The sequence below is a fragment of the Salminus brasiliensis genome, chromosome 19 (genome assembly GCF_030463535.1).
Source record: "Salminus brasiliensis chromosome 19, fSalBra1.hap2, whole genome shotgun sequence".
Classification (NCBI taxonomy): Eukaryota; Metazoa; Chordata; class Actinopteri; order Characiformes; family Bryconidae; genus Salminus; species Salminus brasiliensis.
Genome location: NC_132896.1, coordinates 10910021 through 10929861, shown reverse-complemented (window position 1 = coordinate 10929861; position 19841 = coordinate 10910021).

Genomic DNA, 19841 nt, shown 5'->3' with positions numbered 1-19841 from the left:
TGCGTCCTTGAAATGGGGGCTCTTATGACTCATCAGGATTGAGACACTTTCAGGAATGTGAAATGCAGTGGTGGGCAGTAACTGTGTGCATTCACTCAGTTCTGAATACTTAAGTAAACTTGCAACACTGTTGTACTTATCTGGGAGCCAAGTTATGCTTTTACTTCCATGCAAGTACCAAGCACTCGTGAGGAAAGGCGTATATATTTCGGCCCTGTTCCATTTGAGTCATTCACTATGAGCTCCTAATTTGGACGGTTTCCCAGCCATGAATGAAGCCTAGTCTTAAACCAAGTTGAAGCAATGATGATTTACCTTTGGAAATTCTTCTTAGTCTAGGCTTAGGCTTAATCTGGGCCTCTCTGAGACTCTCCCTTTGTGGTTAATTTCATTCATGACTGTACCTGGACCTGCTCTTCTACTTTGGAGTTTTAAATATGTTATTGTAGAACAAAATGATCCCAAAAAAAGAAGAAAGGAGCCTCACAAGACTTCAGGAGTGGTGGGGCACAAACCAACACGGTAAAAATGTAACCGATTTTTGAATGTAAACTCTGTTAACACTGTTAACATAAAAAACAACATCTGCAAATTCTGATAGCAGTCAGATACTCCTCTGCATTCATTCTTAAGACTGCTTTTATACCTTAAAGTTTTCTTTAATCGTAAGTGTTTTCCATTACTAATGTACGTTAAATCACAGAATGCACTTCTATATTATTTTAATTTCCTTTTATTGCTTTATTAGCGTCTTGTTGGCTGTAAAATATCAGAAAACTCCAAAATGAGCACCAGCCAGGCTAAGGTACAACCTCCGCATGACAGGGTGCATGATGCAGCATCGCTAGGCAGCCAACGCGCTCTGAGGGAAGTGCACTGCTGACCACTGCTCATCACACTAGGAGTGATGTAGAGAGGAAGTGCCATCAGTACCCCTGAGAGAGCAAGGCCAACTGTGCTCTCTCAGACTCTGGCTGCTGATGGCAAGCGGCATGACCCAGGGTTACTAAAGTTTGGAACTCCTCTTCTCCATTTATTACACACTCCATTAAAATGCTCCTCTTCCCTCACCGTCTCATGACAAAAACTCGCACTCCACCACCGCCCCAGCTCCTCCTTCTCCTCCAGCACATGCTCAGCAAAGGGAGGGTCGGCTTTCAAGTCTCATCAGCTAAAGCCGCCCAGAACTCCAGCCCAAGTTTTTTTGAATTTCCCTTCCTTGTCTCAGCCCACAGTAAGCATGGTCTGCACTTCACAAACCCAGTGTTACAAGTAAGTAAAAAAAATGAAAATGAAAATGAAAATATACTATACATTTAGATAAAGATATCATGTAAATAAGGTAGATTTTAAAACTATAGTTCAGATGTTGGCTCTTCTACTTTGTGGTCAAATATATAATTATTAAATAAATGTTTGATGCCTCTTATTTACTAATCCTTTTTATTTGGTGCAGCTCCTGAGTCCCTTATGAGTAACGTCATCAATGGGATAAGTTGTGCTATGGAGTAGGTTGGGGGTGAATTGTGCATGGATTGATTGCACAATTTTGAATATCACTTTTCTGCACACAGTTTTTTAAGCATGCAGGCCTAAGTCCGTTTGTTGCTTTTCCTTATTCCTTGGATACAAAAACTTAAGCAGAGAGAAACAGCGCTTTTTGGAGTCATGGCATTTCACTGTGCAGGTGAAAAGTCAAAGCAGTCATGTGACAAAATTAACCAATCACACAACTCTACAGACCCTAGAGCGAACAGCTTCTACACCAGCAGCAGACCACACCAGAGTTCAGTAGAAGCGAACCGCAGACCACTGATTCAAGGAGGATCATCAAGGGGTGTTCTGGACCCCTAAAAAAACAGCTTTTACACTTTACAAACAAAGCGAACTTTTAGAGCAAGCAGACCTCTTTAAGTCTGATTAGGAATGTCATATGTAAATGATCTTACTTCTGACTGGCTGTCTTGTATTGTACCTCATTCAAAAACTTAAGGCTGGACTCCTTGCAACATCAGCGTAAACGATTGGAGCTGTTGCAGGCTAAATAGATGCATGTGTTCATGCATTTTTTTTTGTTCCATCCCAAAATCAGTTCATTCAAAAGGGACTGATGTTGTTTATTTCCAGAAAGGAGCTGTAGGCAGTTGGGTTGACATGTTAATCTTATTGTGTTGATATCGGCCCTTTAAGGGATGATTCCACTACACAACAATGACAGCTTATTTCCAAAACATATCATGTCCATTCCTTTATTAAGAACAGATATATCTAGGTCAGGATCCATCCTGCTTTTGAAGAACCTGTTCTTTCAGTTCATCATTTCAGAACTCTTATCTAGTTCAGAGGTGACTTCCCTCCGAGCACTGTAACTGTAACAGAGAGCACTGAAACTACAGTCTGCCATTTTATGAAGAGGTTAGCAGAAACTCACAGGTTAGTTGCTGTGGTTCTGGTTTGGTTTTTGGAGATTTATTGCAGCAAATATGACAAATATAAGAAGCAGCAGTGCTGCTGGATGTTTATAAACTATATAAATCTGTATGTTCTGTTAGACACTCACCAACTTGTAGATGTAGAGTCAGAAGCTTATCTGTTGCTGCACAGTTTCTGTTTGTCATCTTTCATCCCTCAGAGGCTGGATATATCTGGTTGGTGGACTGTTCTCAGTCCAGCAGTGACGCTGGTCAGGTGTTTAAAAACCCCAGCAGCACTGCTGTGTCTGATCACTTAGTGCAACACACACACACACACTACCATGGCAGTGTCATTCATTCAGTGCTGAGAATGACCCACTACCCAAATAATACCTGCTCTGTGGTGGTCCTGTGGGGTCCTGGTCTTGACTACTGAAGAACAAGGTGAAAGAAGGCAAACAACGTATGCAGAGTATGTTGAGCATGTGTGTGTGTGTGATTAACAGCCTACACTTTTATTGAAGATAAGGGAGCATGTTAAGAAACTGCTTTACTCAAAAAGAAAATAAAACCTAACCCGGAGATACGTCTGTGTCCATTACCTGATTTACATTGCCGTTATGCTACCTGATAGACCTGTAATGCTAATCATGTGTTCCAAGCAGCCGCTTCCACTGGAAATCTTTTGCCTTCATCCTGTCTATAATTTTACTGCAAAAAAAAATGTAGAGATTAAAAGTATGCCCTACAGCCACTGCCTGAGTTACCCACCACTATCAAAACAGTCTTTCATTAGGCCTCTCACTGCTTTCCCAAAACCCCTACAGAGTCCTCCATTGTTTCAACCTTCCTTAACAACCCTGCATTTACAAATATTGTCATTACTGACATCTAAAGATCTTAGGTTATGATGTGAAAAACCATATTTAATGATCAGTACAGTGCCATAAATCAGTTTCAAACATGGATAAGAATTTAAGCTAGCCCCAGCCAATCAGTCCATTAAAAGATCATTAATGCAGTGTTGTTTGCATGGACAAGTCTTGTGGTTGCATGGATGATGGTTTGATTATGCAGGTTCAAATATTAGCTCGCACTAAAAGTGCCTTCTTTGATAAATAAGGGTTGTAGACTCTCAAGGCAAAAGCTTCATTCATTTTAAAACTAAAGTAATTATTTTTAACTAACTTAGCAGTTTTTTATTTTATAGATTAATGTTTATGGTTTATGTGCCATTTATGCCATAATAACGAATGTGGCAAAGCAAAAACAAATCATTGAGTACACTCTTGTATGTTCGTTTTTCTTTCACATTGCAGAATTACTGAAGGTAAATTACACGATCAGTTTTATAGACTATTGAAAAGAAGGTCATTCAGTGATTATTTAGTAAAGGCAGTGGCCACTGACAACACTGACAACAATGACAACTCACCAGAACAATCTGAATGCCAAAATGGTTTTCTGTATGGTCACTTTTTCCTGCATATACAAACAATACTTCTTGTAGATGTTTTTTTTTATAGAACCCTAAAAAGTGTTTATTGTCTTTTTGTTTTTTTAATGGTTCTGTGTTGCACCAAAACCATTTCACTATTATGAGGCAAAGTCCCTGTTTATTACAGAACCCATTTTTTGGAGTGTATATTCAAACTGATGTAGTTTACTTTTACATAAATTTTCTCTCTGTGTTGTTTTATAAATGGCAGTCGTCACTGTTTTCCACTTCTCCACACAACAACAACAAAAAAATAACAGTAACTGCTCTAATGACGTTTAGTCATTTAGACATTTTTAGTTCCCCTAACACATTACATCTCCAGACTGGGAGACTTTTGACAATGTAGCACTGTGCCCTTGCTGGAATTTGAAGATCTACTTTCCTTAAACATGATGAGCAGGCAGTTAGACTGCAGTGCCTCTTAAGAGGCATTAAATTACACTACATAAAACACTGTTCTGAGAAAATGTATCTTTCGGTTCTTTCTCAGACACAAAAACGCACAAGGTTTCACAGTTCTAGAGTGGCACAGCTGTCTAAAATGTGTTTTGGAGTTGGCTCAATGTGAAATATATTATTGACCAAACTAAAAAATGTTAACTTTTAACTAAATTAAGTGATTTAGGCCAAAATCAGCTTTTTTTTCTTTGTGTAATTACACAAAAGTTAAGTGTAGCGCACCATAGTGTGCAAATCCTACACCTGTCAGAAAGCAATTCACAACTGGAACTATCGGCCAGACAAATTTTAAAAGTACTTGTAAAGAGTTAAAAGTAAAAGTAAAAACTTGCTGCCCAGCACACTTTCTGGTTAGCATGAGGCCAAACGGCCACAAGTAGTCTTGTGTAACGTGTCGCCGCCTCCTACGAGTGAAGATACCATGTTATTTGCATAACAGTGTTTTTGGAAAACGCGGCACTAGAATCATTTATTGGCTAGATAGCTCTGCTACGTTACTCTGCAGAAGACACAAGCATAAAGTGCAACAATGTCTATGCGAGTGTGTGTTTGTGTGTGTGTATGTGTGCGTGTCAAAAGCTTAACCTTGAAACACTCCTTCAACAAATCCGTGTCACACCCATATTCAGCGCAGAGAAATAGCAAACAGCAGATGAATTCAGTAAACAGAGAAGGAGTTATTATACTGTCTGTCTTCGCAAAAAATTCAGGCAGGGTGTGGCGCGTCACTATGGGTGAAGAAAGTGATTTTAGAGAGGGCCGAAAAAAAAGAAAAGAAAAAGAAAGAACCGCCGATGGCAGTCTTCTCATCATGCTCGAGAAACCTCAGCAGAGAGAGAAAAAGGAGAAGGATCATGTTCTGCAAACACGGGAACAGAAAAGCAGATGTTTTAGCAGTGTGTATGTGCCTAACGTAGTAAAATCCCTGGTTCATTTGGCACTGCTCTCCCAGCGCTCTGCGTAGGAGTTCTGTCTCTGTGCAGCAATAAAGGATCTGGATTACAAACGGACGAAAAAGAAAAAAAGCCAAGAACAAAACATTCCCATTTTTAGGAGTGATTTTCTGAAAGCACAGGGTTGAAGGCCTCCGACAAAGGCCGCTGTAGATAGAAGAAAGAGTGGCACTGTGGTGCGAATGTAATTTGGAGTGATCTGTATGTGTCCCGTGCTTTTAGTTAACGTCAGCTGCAAGTACCCGCTGCACTGTGTCAGGGCCCAGTCATGAAATATGGAATGTCTCAATAGTTCAATACTAGGATATGTGGGAACGGGTGTGTTTCCTGGAGAGCTGTGCTATAGGTGTGTCTGCTTGTGTGCGCTAGTGCAAATAACAAGAGTGAGTGTTGGTGTGTCAGGATGAGTCATGCCGTATGACTACAATGCTCGCCGTGCCACTCATGTAGGGAGCGAAGCAAAGGAAAAGAACAAGGAGGGGCTGCGGGGGCCCGAATCCGTTGGGTGTGGCCCAGGAGGGATCAACTTCAGAGGATAAGCGGAGCAACTTTTTTTTCATAGGTTAAACAAAAACAGTGGGCAGTAAAGCACGGCGAAGAGCTTATACCGAAAGCCTTTTTTCGTTTTTGTGGTCAGATTGTGCTCTGCTATTGCCAATCTAAACAATCGCATTCATTCTCATCCAGCCAAAGACCATCTGTTGAAAAGGCTCCTCTTGGACCGTAATGGTGCTTACTATTAGCTAAACAATGGACCCAAATCAAATTCCTGTCCACTCCAACAATGCATGCAGTGTCTTTGCAAGGGAGGAGCATGCACTGCTGTTTCATATCACAGATCATTTGATAGATCACGCGGTAGCGTCCGTCCCAACAACCCTGCGAGGCCTTTTCTCAGTCCTCTGTACAGTTCCTCAGAACATGGCCTTAAGTCCAGCATTTTTTTTTTTTTAGGTGGAGATACACAGAGAAACACTTGAAATCGATTACGAGGTCAGAGGAGGTCAGGGCCATTCTGAAAAGGGCGTGATCCAGCTTAAGTCAGGGTGTTCTTTTTTTATTAGAACAACTTAAGAGATGTTGACAACTAATGTCTTTAGATCATTTCATGTCATGTGGAAAAAAGCGTGTGGAAAAGTCACTTTTTAAGACCTTCTGCAGTGATGTAAAATTCGTCCTGCCTCGCAGCCTATTATTGTGGGCACATGCGAGTCTCATTAGCTGGTTGTTTTTCTGAGAACAACAGCAGAACTGTGGAAACGAGCCATCACATCGTGCATGAACTAAACAAGCAGCGAGCACATCACAACTGTGAGCACAAAACAGTCCTTTTTGTATGAGCTTGCATAGCTCATATATAGCTTGTATAGCGCTTTTTATAACTGGCGTTGTCACAAAGCAGCTTTACTAGAATCAGTAAGAGGACAAGAGATCAACCCAAAACCTAAGACCCCTGGTGACAACAGTGGCAAGGAAGAAACCTTGGGAGGAACCGAGACCTATAACTAGACCCATCCTCATCTGGTTGGAACTACTACAAAAAGTCACCATACCACCACATAAGACTGTTCTACTGCTCAGGTGTGCCGATATAATAATACTAGAGAATGGTAAGAATAATGAAAGTAATGATGGTTAACAGTGGTAATAGTAATTATATTAATAGTAGCAAATAGTTGAGACATGGTTGTCAGGCAGAAAGCAGTGGCAGGAGGGTGGGCAGTTGGTCTGACGCGGGTGGCAGGGGAATTGGTATACTGAGGGAAGCGGTCTGTCTTCCATCAGGTTAGGCTGGATACATGGGCAGTTATTAGCTCTGAGAAGGTAAAGAAATGGAATAAGTGTGGCTGACGACAGACATGGGAGCACCCTGAAACAATGGCATCTATCTGCTCCACCATCCACTAACCTGAGGGATCACGTGCAGGTGGTGGGACAACAGCTTCAGTATCTCAGCATGTGTCCAGGATCTGCAACTTTTATCTAAAGAGGAACATTCATTACCAAAGGCTAAACTAAATGAGTAAAACAGATTAGTCTTTAGCCTAGACTTGAAGTTTGAGACTGTGTCCGAGCCCCGAACATTATCTGGAAAGTTAATCCAGAGTTGAGTGGCTTTATATGAAAAGCTTCGCACTGCAGAAGCTTTCTGAATTTTGGGATTCAGTAGGCTTATCCTTATACTATCATTTCTGCGATATATCATCACTACTGTTACAAAACCGTGTATCTCTGAAATGATTAAAAGTTTATAGGGGAAAGAAGTTTTTTATGTAGTACGTTGTTTGAGTTTTAACCAGCTAACACAGGTTGTGACTGATAAACGCGTAGGAGCTCTTTACAAAGAAGTATAGGGAGTATAGAGTATAGTGCGAATAGTGTAACTATCATTCTCAGTCAAGTGTTTATAGGTTCATAAATTCACCATTAATAAGTTATATTTTGTAGTACGCCTCACTTCAGGATGAAATACTAACACCATCACACACCCCAGACACAGACATTTGATGTCCGCTCTGGCCAAATGCAGATGCTTTTCCAAGAATTATTTGTAGTGTACATAGGAAGCATGGTTAGACAATAAGTTTCTCTAAAAAAAGAGAGGCTTTCTGTTCTATACTGGCAAAAAAGTGGATCTAAGGGGAACAATAAATAAATAAATAAATAAATAAATAAATAAATAAAATAAAAGACTAATGCTCCTTGGAAGCTCCTTGAATACCATTCCTTCCATAGTGTATGCATAGAAACTAAGCTGATATATATATATATATATATATATATATATATATATATATATATATATATATATATATCAGATGGCACAAAAACAGTTTAGCCCCTCCCAAGATTCATCAAGTAATAAGGAGTGTCCAGGCTGCTTTTGAATACAGCACAATACGGGTCAGCCAGTCAGAACAGATTTACATTGATTTACATATAGTATCCGTCTTGAAGGTATAATTAACAAATACAGCCTGTTCAGTTCTACCCCTACTATCCCAACAGCAAGTAAACCAATGTAATGTTCTTGCTCAACAATCACTGTGGTAAACCTGCCAACATTTATCAAAACACAGGTAAACTAGCCAATCATGATTGAGAAATCAATGAGTTGGCCCTTCCTTTACACTCCTTACAATAAAGGTCCTACAAATGGTTCTTTGAGTGATGCCATAGAAGAACCACTTTTGGTTCCAAGAAGAGCCATGCTTGATTGTAAATTGATAAAAAAAAAGAAATGTACAAAGTTTATTTAAACCATTAGAATTAAGTGTATACATATTTACAGGGTTAAATATGTATAAAAAGAATTGTACCATTGTAAGGGTTCTTTTATGGCATTGCTTAAAGAGCCCATTCTAGCACCAATATTTTAACAGTGTAGTTTTTAATAAGGACGTTAACTAAAGTGTATTGGACAGCATTATAAATTCACAGTTTGCAGCTGATATCTGGAAATGTCAGCTGATAGGTCTGTAGTTTACAATATTTGACTTGACGTGCACACATGAAGTTCCCAGTGTTGACATGCTGAAGGCTTTGTGACAAGAAGCAACACCTCATTTGAATGCTGTTAGGATAAGGTGTAAGAGCTGAAAAGAGGTCAAGCAAAAATGAAGCATGTTTTTGTTTTTGGTAAAACTTTCACAGATGTCTTAAATGACGGAAGTAATATATAATTCAAGAGGCATGTAAGAAATGAGCCATTTCGGATTTTATTCCAAATAACTTTGGACTATTGTTATTGGTTCATGTTTTAAATGAATTGTTCCCACATGGTTTGGATGAGGTTTTTGACAGTTGTGATACAGAAAGCTGATAAAACTTATCAGGCTATCAGGGTTTAGCACCTTCTGCAGGGCCTACCCAGGTTTTACCTATGAACGCACATTCCAGTTTAACTACTTCAGAGAACAGTGGTTACTTTACCACTGACATGTACCGTATGGAGGCAGAGTGCAGGAATGTATGCATGCGGATACAGTTCTCATTTACCACATTCCCTTTCTAAAGGGAGAGAGCTTGGTTTGGTCACTCTCATGCTCTCTCTGCCCCCTTTCCAGAGTGCATGTACCTAGATGAGCAATATCAAATGTATGCATTTGAACTGATGTGGGATACTAAACATCTGGCCAGTGTCCTATAACCCACGAGATGATTAACCCTGGCAGTTGCTATGGCGACAGTGTTTTTCTGCCTTTATTGTCCTGGGGCTTCCCTCCGTTAGATCTTGTGATTCAGAGAGGCTATCCCAAACTTCCAGTAAAGAAAAGAGGAAAGAGAGAAGAGCGCAGAATGTCAGACGGATTGAATTGTGGTTTCCCCTGCAGATTATGACTCACCGACACGAGGGAGGGACGGGCCGAAAAGGACTATTCTGGGATGGCTGCCATGGCAACATAATAAGCAAGGGGGCAGGTTACTGCAGGGAGGTTTCCATAGCAATGGCCTGTGTGTATATAAATATGGGATGCCAAAACTGCTTGAGAAGTTCTAAAAATCAGATACTGCGTGGTCAGTTGGTCAAGCTGCGTCACGCTGACAAAAAGATGGCACTAACAACGTAGTATTTGTGTCTCCCTTACAGAAAAAAAATATGATCACAAGATTATTCACATGATTCACTGCTTTTTAGAAGCTTCACATGTGAGATATATTTTTCTGTAAGGGCTGCTTCTACTGAAGCTTCCTCTATAGCTCTTTCTGCCCTAAAACTGTGATACTGACTGCATTGTTGAGGCCACTATAGACGGCTATTATACCAGCCTCTGATATAAAGTGCTGTTTTTTTTTTATTTCTGGGTTTGTACTCAAATGTAATTTGTGTCACTTGACTAAGAACTTTCACATCTCTAATTTTGCCTCACTGGCACTGAACAATGCAGCACTTCTCTGCAGGGTAAGTGAGTTAAAACAGCACATTGCTCAACTGCTGCTCCACCTAGAATTCCTACTGATCTACACACTACTGTCGCCCAGTTTGTTTTCATTGCTCTGAAAGCTTTTGATATGAAAATATTACCTACCAGATGTTACCCATGTATATAAATATTTGTGTATATATAGTCTTATACAAAGAATAGGGCACCCAAACAGTTTAACATTTTCCAATATGTTAAATGAAATGAAGAAATAATTTACAGAAAATGTTTATACTGAGATCCTGTTTCATGTGAATTATTTATTCTTTATATTATGTTTCAATTTCATGGTGAATGAACCAAAAGAAATGATGAATGAACCAAAATGACTTTTTACATTGAAATTTCCATTGAAACTTTTTGCTTTCCTTGCTTTTTGGAGAAGACTGATGATATTGCCATTCAAACATACACTTTGGCTTACTTTATTTTTCATTTGTGATAAATATTTAGCTACCGTTTTCATCTGTTGCTTTTTTTTCTGGTTTTATACAAGAGGTTTCCTATGAGCATTCCGGTCATAGCTTTAAGGCATTTCAACAGTCTAGTGGGTGGTATTTAGCCCTCAAGCCTTGCACAAGTTAACTCAGGAATCTTTTGAAAGACATTCGCCCTATCTTCTGATAATGTGTCTTAGATTAGGGACAAGGGACAAATGTCCAAAGGAGAGCCATTGCCGCCTGGAACATTCTCTAAAAGGGTCTTCAAACACTCCCTTTAATTTAAAATAAATACAGAGTGGAAAGGGCACCACTATTTTTAGTTTTTCCATTTTACGTGTCTGTGATGCTTTTAAAAAAGGATTTTGTGGGTCAAGCATCCAATAATGATCCTGGTCACATTGCTATACTCACATTTCTGGCTGTTCAAATATATTCATAATGTCAGTACAAACTAGATTATTTCAATTAGATTACCTTTAAGATTAGGAACATGAGAAGTTTCTGAATGATTTCTTCTGAAAAACATTGACAACACAACACTGATATGTAAGGAATTCTGGAAATCATGATAAGAGCTAAAGAGTATTACTCATAACCCTCATGATCGTAGACCTTCTACAGAAATTCATTTCACAATTCTGTCCTCACTTTCAGCGTAATGACATGCGGACACAAAACAACTAATATATCACATTTTCATCTATTTTATCTATTTTTATCTAAATAGATTCCTAAGGTTCCTTTCCCTCTGGAGAACCCTGACAACACTGCACTGGAAATTATATTCTAAAATTATATTGTGTAAATTGTAAGAAAAGTTAAGTGGAACAGGAGTAAAAACATAAATCACAACCATTACCCATAAAAATTCTAGAGTTTAGCATAGGCCTTCAACAGAAATAACCTTACAGTTCCATGCTCCTCCAATGAAATTATCTCATTAAACTCTTTAAAAGTTGCAATGAAAAGAGGACACAAGACATAGTGTTAGAAACTCCTTGATGATTTCTTAAAGAGCCTTTTCTAAACAAATAAGACCATTTGATCTTTACCAGTGTTCTACTGAAGAAAAAAAAAACTGAACGTTCTCCAGAAAACAGATGGCACAAAACCGAAAAGCAGAAGTTACACTTTCAGATCATGTTAATCAGAACCATTTAAATCAGACCTGCACGCAACCCATTCAGACACTTAGTACCCATGATACTAAAATATTCCCTTTCATATCCGCATATAGTCCACACCCAAAGCTAAAGAGGAATTACTGAATCAGATGCTTCTTCCAAAACGATTAATGCAAATAAAGTTCGGTTTATGAGGGGGAGTAAGACTTGCACTACTGCTGCAAGTACTACGCTCTGTAACCTGTATGAACACTATTTTTACTGTAAGCATAGCAGGTTAATTAACCCCTAAAACAATGCCGATATACATGTACTGTATATTAGCAGTTCAAGAAGCTCATATGCCTATTTTGACCGTTTTTTTTCTACGTTCTAAAAAAAGAGTTTAACATTTTTTTTGCTCTTGGTTGTTCAGGTTGATTGGATGACACTAATGGACCACAGCTTTCAAATATTGCCACAGGTTCTTGATTGGATTGAGATTGCAGAACCTTTTTGTTGTTTCTGTGTAATTTGGCCTTGGCCTGTTTGGGACCATTGTCATGCTGTAAGGTGAAGTTTTCCCCAATGTTTTATTTCTTGCAGAGTGAAGGAGGTTGTCCTGCATTAGCTCATTGTATTTTGCCCCAATCATCCGTCTGTCAATTTTAACAGAATGTCCAGTTCCTGAAATAAAGCATCCATACAATAGGATACTTCCATATTTTACTTTTGGGATGCTTTTGTTAAGATTCAGCACTGTTTGCACCATACATAGCACTTCGAATTTTGATCTCATCAGATCAAAAAACCATATTACTGTCAGTCAGTCTGGTGCTGTTTAGCAACTCCTGATGTGTTTTGATGTTTGTTTTTAATACAACATCATTGAAAATTGTGTTTTAAAAGTTTTTTTTAAATAAATCTTCTTTAACCATAAAGTCAGCATCTTTAAATTGTTAAGTAATATAATTTTGAACTATTTGATATAATGTGACTCTGGCAGGTGTTCTTAATATAGTGTCACAATTTCATGATAAATGGATCAGTAGAAATGCTCCAAAATCTCTTTTGACATTGGTCTTTTTACACTGACCTTTCACCTATATTGTTAAACTCACTTTAATTGCCCTTCTGACCCTAATCTAAACCTAACTCTTACCCCTGGACCTAAACCTCACCCTGGTCTTAATTTTAACTCGAACCCTAAAACAGTTTGTTAACAATTTGAACACCTGTGGCTAATCTATAAAAGCCATAGTATACTATTCAAACAAATCCAGGTTATTGGTTCCCTTACCTTTCAATGGACAGTTCTTGTTTTTTGTAAATGAGATGTGTGAGATTTTGTTTAGATTTCAAGATGCTTTGCATCTGCATTGCTTTTCATCTTGTGAGGTTCTTCATTCTCAGAAATCTTACATAAATTTTTATATATGAGTCTTTAAGGAAACCAAAAGTAGCTCTTCAGTGGCCTCACTCAAATAACCCTTGTGTGTGTGGGGGGGGGGGCTTGTATCATGAGTTATGAATTATGAACTATATAAATAAGTTATACTTTTAGTCTTATGATGATTTTTTGCAAACAAAAGTGCTGTGATACCGTGATACAAATCCCTTTCAGGCCTGTGGTGATTAACTTATGAAATACTATTGCTGCCATGTCAGACAGTGCATTTGGCAGATACTCGTGGTTAAACACTTATGGTTTATGGCTTATGGTTGCTGGTACTATTGTTAATCTTTTGTGAGAATGATAAGGTCATGGAGCCACACATAATACAGGAGGTAGTAATGTAATCCTATAGTATTTCAATGTTCACAATACTGGTTGCAGGAGGGCATCCGTGTCATTGTTGATGGGTTCACTACACGCTATTTCTGGTGGGACATTTCTAATGTGACCCAAATTGTATCCCAAACTTACGTGCTTGTGCAATCGTAATACAGTACTTCAGGGAGTATGTGAACACAAGTAGGCAATAAAAACCACTGAGATGTGGTGCAGATGGTGAATTGGGCTCTTGTACTTTTGTTGTTAATGACGTTTCAGCTCAATTACTGACTTAACCAAATAAACCTTTCACAAAGTAAAAGTTTCAGCTGCAGGAACCTTCTGCAAAGTTCTGTGAAAGTCTTGTAAAATACGCCTCCTTTGCGTGACATTTCTAAGCATTGTAGTAGTGTTCTGGATGAGACCATCCATTCCTGTGCTCCACCTCCCCCATTGGTAATCTGAGCCTGCAGAGTTATGTATGGGGTCTCACATGCAGAAGTGCAGGGGCTGTCTGTTTTCCCTCTCCAATTCCTCTGATGCCTACACCAAAAAAAAAAATTGACGAATTTTCTTTTTATGGGCAAGCACTAAAGAAAACTTGGCAGAGCCGTGCTTAAAATATTGAAAGGAAAGCAGACATGCTTTCAAGCTATCTGATTGGTAGCTGTTGCAGACGACTCTGTTTGACAACCCCGTCCACATTCTCCCCTTTAGCACCCTGACCTCCAACCCCTGCACTGGAATGTAGAAATTCCTCCCTGCACTTCAGAAAAAAAGGGGGAAAAAAACAACATTTGAGGTCTCCATTACTCCTCAAATGCATCCGCAAACGTGTCCGTGCAGCACAGCACACATTGAACAACAGAGCAACTACCCTCTAATTTCATTTGAAGCCTGTAGACTATGTGGTCAGGTGGCTGACTGCTGGAGCTCATTGTAATCAGACTAGGCTAGCGCTGGGGAGAAGTTTTTCGACGCAGGGTTTTGTTGACCTGCTTCCAAACTAGACTTGTTATTCTTTCCTGGCAGAACAGCGTGGTGACGGACTCCAGGGGAAAATCCCAATATCAGCACAACACAGCGCAAACTACTTCCAGAGGCGATACACACAGAGCGCTCTCTTTTCCTGTGCTGCCTTCAAACATGTAACAAGACACACACTCAAAAGGTTCTTGATTTGAGCTTTTTCCATGCCATTTCATCTGACCAAACAGCAACGTCGTCTCTGCTTCTCCCTCATTGTCATGTAAGAGTTTGTGTAAACCACAAGAGCTGCTTGTGGAAGTTCTTCACATACTCAAAAGAGATCCTTATGCGTTGCTTTGGAGCTCCTTACTCTTTCCAGATGTGCGGAACAGATGCTTAAAGGGAAATACCAGTGATTTTTCACAAATTCTACAGGATTCAGAGGTTATTCAAAGTGGTTTGGTGTGAAATGGTTAATTGTATAAAAACGTACTGACTGGGATTTCTTGACCGTGGTGGTGAGAGGTTGTTATGGACGATGTTATGTTTATTTACTATCCAAGATCACCACTGAACCTACACATGACTTCTGAGTTTAATAAAATGAGGGGAAACTTGCAAAAGAAAGTCTTTGTGGGCTATTAGATCTTGCAACCCTACATGTGTCTCTCCACAATTTCTCCAAACGATCATAAAACAATGTCTGAAGTATCAAGTAACAGCATGTTAATAGCCATTTGTATATTCAATGATGTAGCTTCTAGAGGCTTTAAATTCTTCAGACGTCTGGTTGCCATCACCACCGCTGTGAACAATTCTGACTCTGATCATTTCACACCAAACCACTCTAGGCCCAGTTTCCCAAAAGCATTTCAACGATACGGTCTTCTACACTCCTACTACCAAAGCTGCTTTAAATGGTTATTCAAGTGAAGCCATTAAAGAACCACTTTTGGTTCCACAAAGAACCATGTTGGGAATAGAGATGTGTGAGTATGAAGAACTTTTGAAAGGTCAAAGGAATCGTCACTTGATGTAAAGGTTCCTTACTAAGTTAAAGGTACATCACACTTACACCTCTTTATTACAAACATAGTTCTTCTCCAAAGTGGTTCTTCTGTGGTGGTGGTGGTAGAGACCATCTGACTCACTCTGTACCATTTTAGAATCGTCCTTGTGCTGAGATGTTTTTTAGGGAAAACCCAATCTCCAGTGACTTGGTTTAGATCTTATCCATTTGGTGGGGCAGAAATGTAGAAACTCTGAAGAATCCCCCCTGACACAGGCACACCTTACTTCATATTTCATAGGGGACATATTAAACATGGATCAGAAGTCTATGGTTCCTCTCAGTCAACCTGATACCTCATTGCACCAGCAGAACACAACACACAGAAGATATGTACATGGGGCGGCACGAACTGCACGAAGCCAAGCCCCAACAAGGTGGTGCCTGCAGGGCTTTTGTGTGTGTGTGTGTGTGTTTGGAGGGGGTGGGGTGAAGGTAAGGGATTTCGGATACAACGGCGTTGCCGTTGGCATTATGCAGGGTATTGTTCTCAAAGCAGGTTTTATTTGACCCTTTTAACTCGGAGGGGACTGAACAAGTGCAGAGGAAGAGTCGAAGAGACTCGGCCTTGCTAAACTCCCTAATCACTCTCACTTCCCTTTGTCTTTCCTCACAATTCAGGTTTCCACCCTCCTCAATGACTCGGAATAAAACAACAACAAATTGCCGTTTTCCAGTGAGATGGGGCATCTCCTACAATGAAAACACTAAGTAATGGAGAATATCGGAAAGGTCCTTCTACATTAATCATTATATTTTCATGTGAAGGATTTATGATCAACGTAACAACAAAACGAACATAATAACAGTATCTTGTAGTAGTTTGAACCAATTTGTTAGAATCTGCTCATATGTCTTAATCCTCCCCTTTTCAGTAAATCTGAATAATGAAGACTCCAACACTGCCCTGGTTCTTAAACTGGAACAAACCGGGTGTCCAACCAAAATCCCCATGCCCCACTTTGACCGCACAAACAGAATGGCAATCACAGTGTGTCATGAATTACTGTAGGACTGCAAACCATGAAAATAGTATGTGGTGAGGAACAGTAAGGTCAGTGGTAGCCACCTTTCAGAGAGTCTGCCACGGCTGATGAAGCCTGGGCCCCTCCCTGCACTCAACAGGGTTGCGTAATGCGCCAGCTCATGAGAACTATCAACACAGAACCCGAACAGTGAACCTTTGTGATTACAGGTGCAGTATGAGAACCTCATAAACACTATATGAAATGAAGTGAGACTCCACTTTAATCTGGGCATTGTGCATGTACAATCCCAATAAATGTGGAACAAGACTGAAGGTTAACCATTACTGAATGACTTAACACCATCACATGAGAAGCAACCTTGAATCTGTCTCTGAGACTCCTTGATTTCTTATTATTATAGCCAATAATAAAGCAACTTTTCTATGAAAAACGGTTCTTTAAAAACCCTATATTGCAGGCGACTTTGCATCTTGGGAATTCCATGTAATACTACTACTAATAATAATAATAAAAAATATATAATAATAAAAATAATAATAATAGCAGTTTCAAGTGAGAATATAATGACAGACCATCATAACCTAGTGGAGGCTAATTGCAGCATGGCTAGAAAAGCCCACATATAAGGAAGCTTTTAAGCCAGGACTGCTCCTCACAGTATAAGCAGTTGATTAAGGCCTGCGAGCCCCTGAGCCAGCAAGTATTTTGTTCTCAAATTTGTCAGTCATGATATGAGCAGAAATATGTCTAATAAAGACTGATCACTGATGACCGCTGTTTTATTTATAGCCATTTTTATTTTATTTGCATTTTAAAGTTTAAATGTTGGCTGTTTAATGATTCTGTTTCTTGTGTATACAGTTATTCAACATTTTCATAATCCTAGTTTTCTAGTACTGTTGTTTATTCTCGAATCCAAAATAGCATGATTGTGGTCGATGGGTGAGTTGGGTGCCTTCCGAGTAAGATATTGGTTCAAGGGTCCCAAATGTTCAGTAACAGTCCTAATTGGCATCCAAATATATATATATTTTTTTTTACCACATTTCTATATCCCAGCGGTTCTCACCACAGTGCTCAGCACCCTCCTACCACCCCCATTCAGTCCACATTTTTGCCTTATTCCACAGTTCTTCAAATTCAGTGCTGGAGAACAAGCTCAACCTGATAGAACTCAGTTTCACCAGATTAGGCCAGATACTAGTCTTTGAGGACCAAATTCTAGGATCCCAGCTCTATTTTAAATGCTTACGCTCTGGAAGGTCTCAAGGATTGCTATGAGTGTCACTGAACCATTGGCCTCACTAATAAACCCTTGAAGAACCCCCTTATAAAGAGTGCATTTGTATTTGTAATTGACTAATTTCATTTCACTCATTTACAAACACAAAGCATTTAATGTTTTATTATTTTACAGTAAGTACATACATTCAGCACTGTGCAAAAGGTTTTTTTCCCTTAAGAAAGACCAGTCCTTTCAGTTTTACCATCCAATAATAGTTTTTCTAATCAGTCTTTTTTATTTATGTAATTCAGGTGAGCTGCTGGTGGAACTGAGCAAATCACGGAGAAGACAACAACCAAATCCGTTCTTCAGTGTTTCTTCTTATAACCAACATATCAATAATTTAATTGAGCAACGCATGTTTCTTACTGTATATTAGTTTATTTATAGGTATTTATTCTAATGTAGTGTTTTTCTTTAAACACACACAGTTACTGCTAAGAGTTTTTCATTATTTTTGAGACAGCCTGAAACTTTGGCACAGCACTATATTGGCTCAGGCGACCTAAAACTGCGTAAAGCTCCTGTAACAGTTCTAGTTACTTCAACTTTACTCCCACCTTTTATTTATATGCAAATATGCCCACAATTATTCCCCAGAGGTCATTTTGATTCACCTTTTCCAACTGCAGGAAAGATGTTAAGTATCACATGTAAAAAACTAAAAACCCCACAGTTTTCTAGCATTCACACACAACGTCTCCTCAAGCACATTCACAGGCCTGCTGAAGGTGTGGTTCAGAATATCAATTTCTTCCCTTGTTTACGCTGTTTGTACAGCCTCACCTGTGGTTTGGCCAGGCTGCAGGGTGTGTGAACAGCTATGCTAGCATACCTTTAGGCAAACTACTTTACATGCTTGAGGATAAACAGGTGAATGGGCACACAGTGTGCTTATGTTTAATGTATTAATACTGTATGCTAACTCCTGCCACCACTTCTGTATGTCTTTCCATACAGAGTACTTCCGTGTGCTCCTAATCTCTTTTTTGTTTAGTCAATATGTGCAGAGAGGTCTGAACGTGTTTTGTTTTGGGTAACATCCTCCTCCAGGACAACCCAAATTCCTCTTCAGAACTGAAATGGTCTTCCTTCGCTGAATTTTAGTGTTCACTAAGGACCATAAGGACGACGAGCTAGCACATAAAATGAAGGCGCTCTCAGTTTAAGCACACAGTAAACTGGAAACAAAAGCATTTGCTGGGGACGTAGCTTCAAGGGTCAACACCTGTTTGCGCTGACCCTGGGGGTCTGGCTATTTCTAGCAAATTCTCAACATACTTAAATTGCACACTTAGAAAATGCTTAATGCATAGACAAACTCCCAAGAGTATCATATGTAAGAAAATGTCCTACTTTTGGCCATTTAAGAAAGTACATCATCCTAACAAGTGTCAGACCATGGCCTTGAAACAGGAATGGCCTGTTCTGAACCTTTAATCATGTTTACCTCAGTGTTTTTGCATCATATTTCTCATGACCATCCCCTAGACTACATTTCCCACCAAATTTAAGTATGTTATCATTCTTTTTTCACACTTACAAGTTACCCTTCATTATAAAATAAGCTACCCCAACCCACTATACCAAAGAACAAAGAAGTGACAGCTGGCTCATTAAAAATGACTAAGAGACAATTTGCCTGAAGGGCGGTTTCTTTATTTACTGCACAGGTTCATGCACTACACCCCTGACTCCTAATAAACTGTCTAATTATGAGGAATGGATAGCATGAAAAACTGTAAAATGATGCATCTTTTTTTTTGGAAAGCACTGTTTGCAATCCATTTCATGAACATCATAACCTCAGCAGCTTCACTTTTTAGGAGCTAGTCTCCATTTTAAGAGCAGTGCTGAAGGGCTGCCACTAGTAGAGTTGGCTGCCCTCTGGTGGACAACAGCTGCCATCCCACTATATGGAAAGCACACATGCAGAACTACAGAAAACAACTCCAGA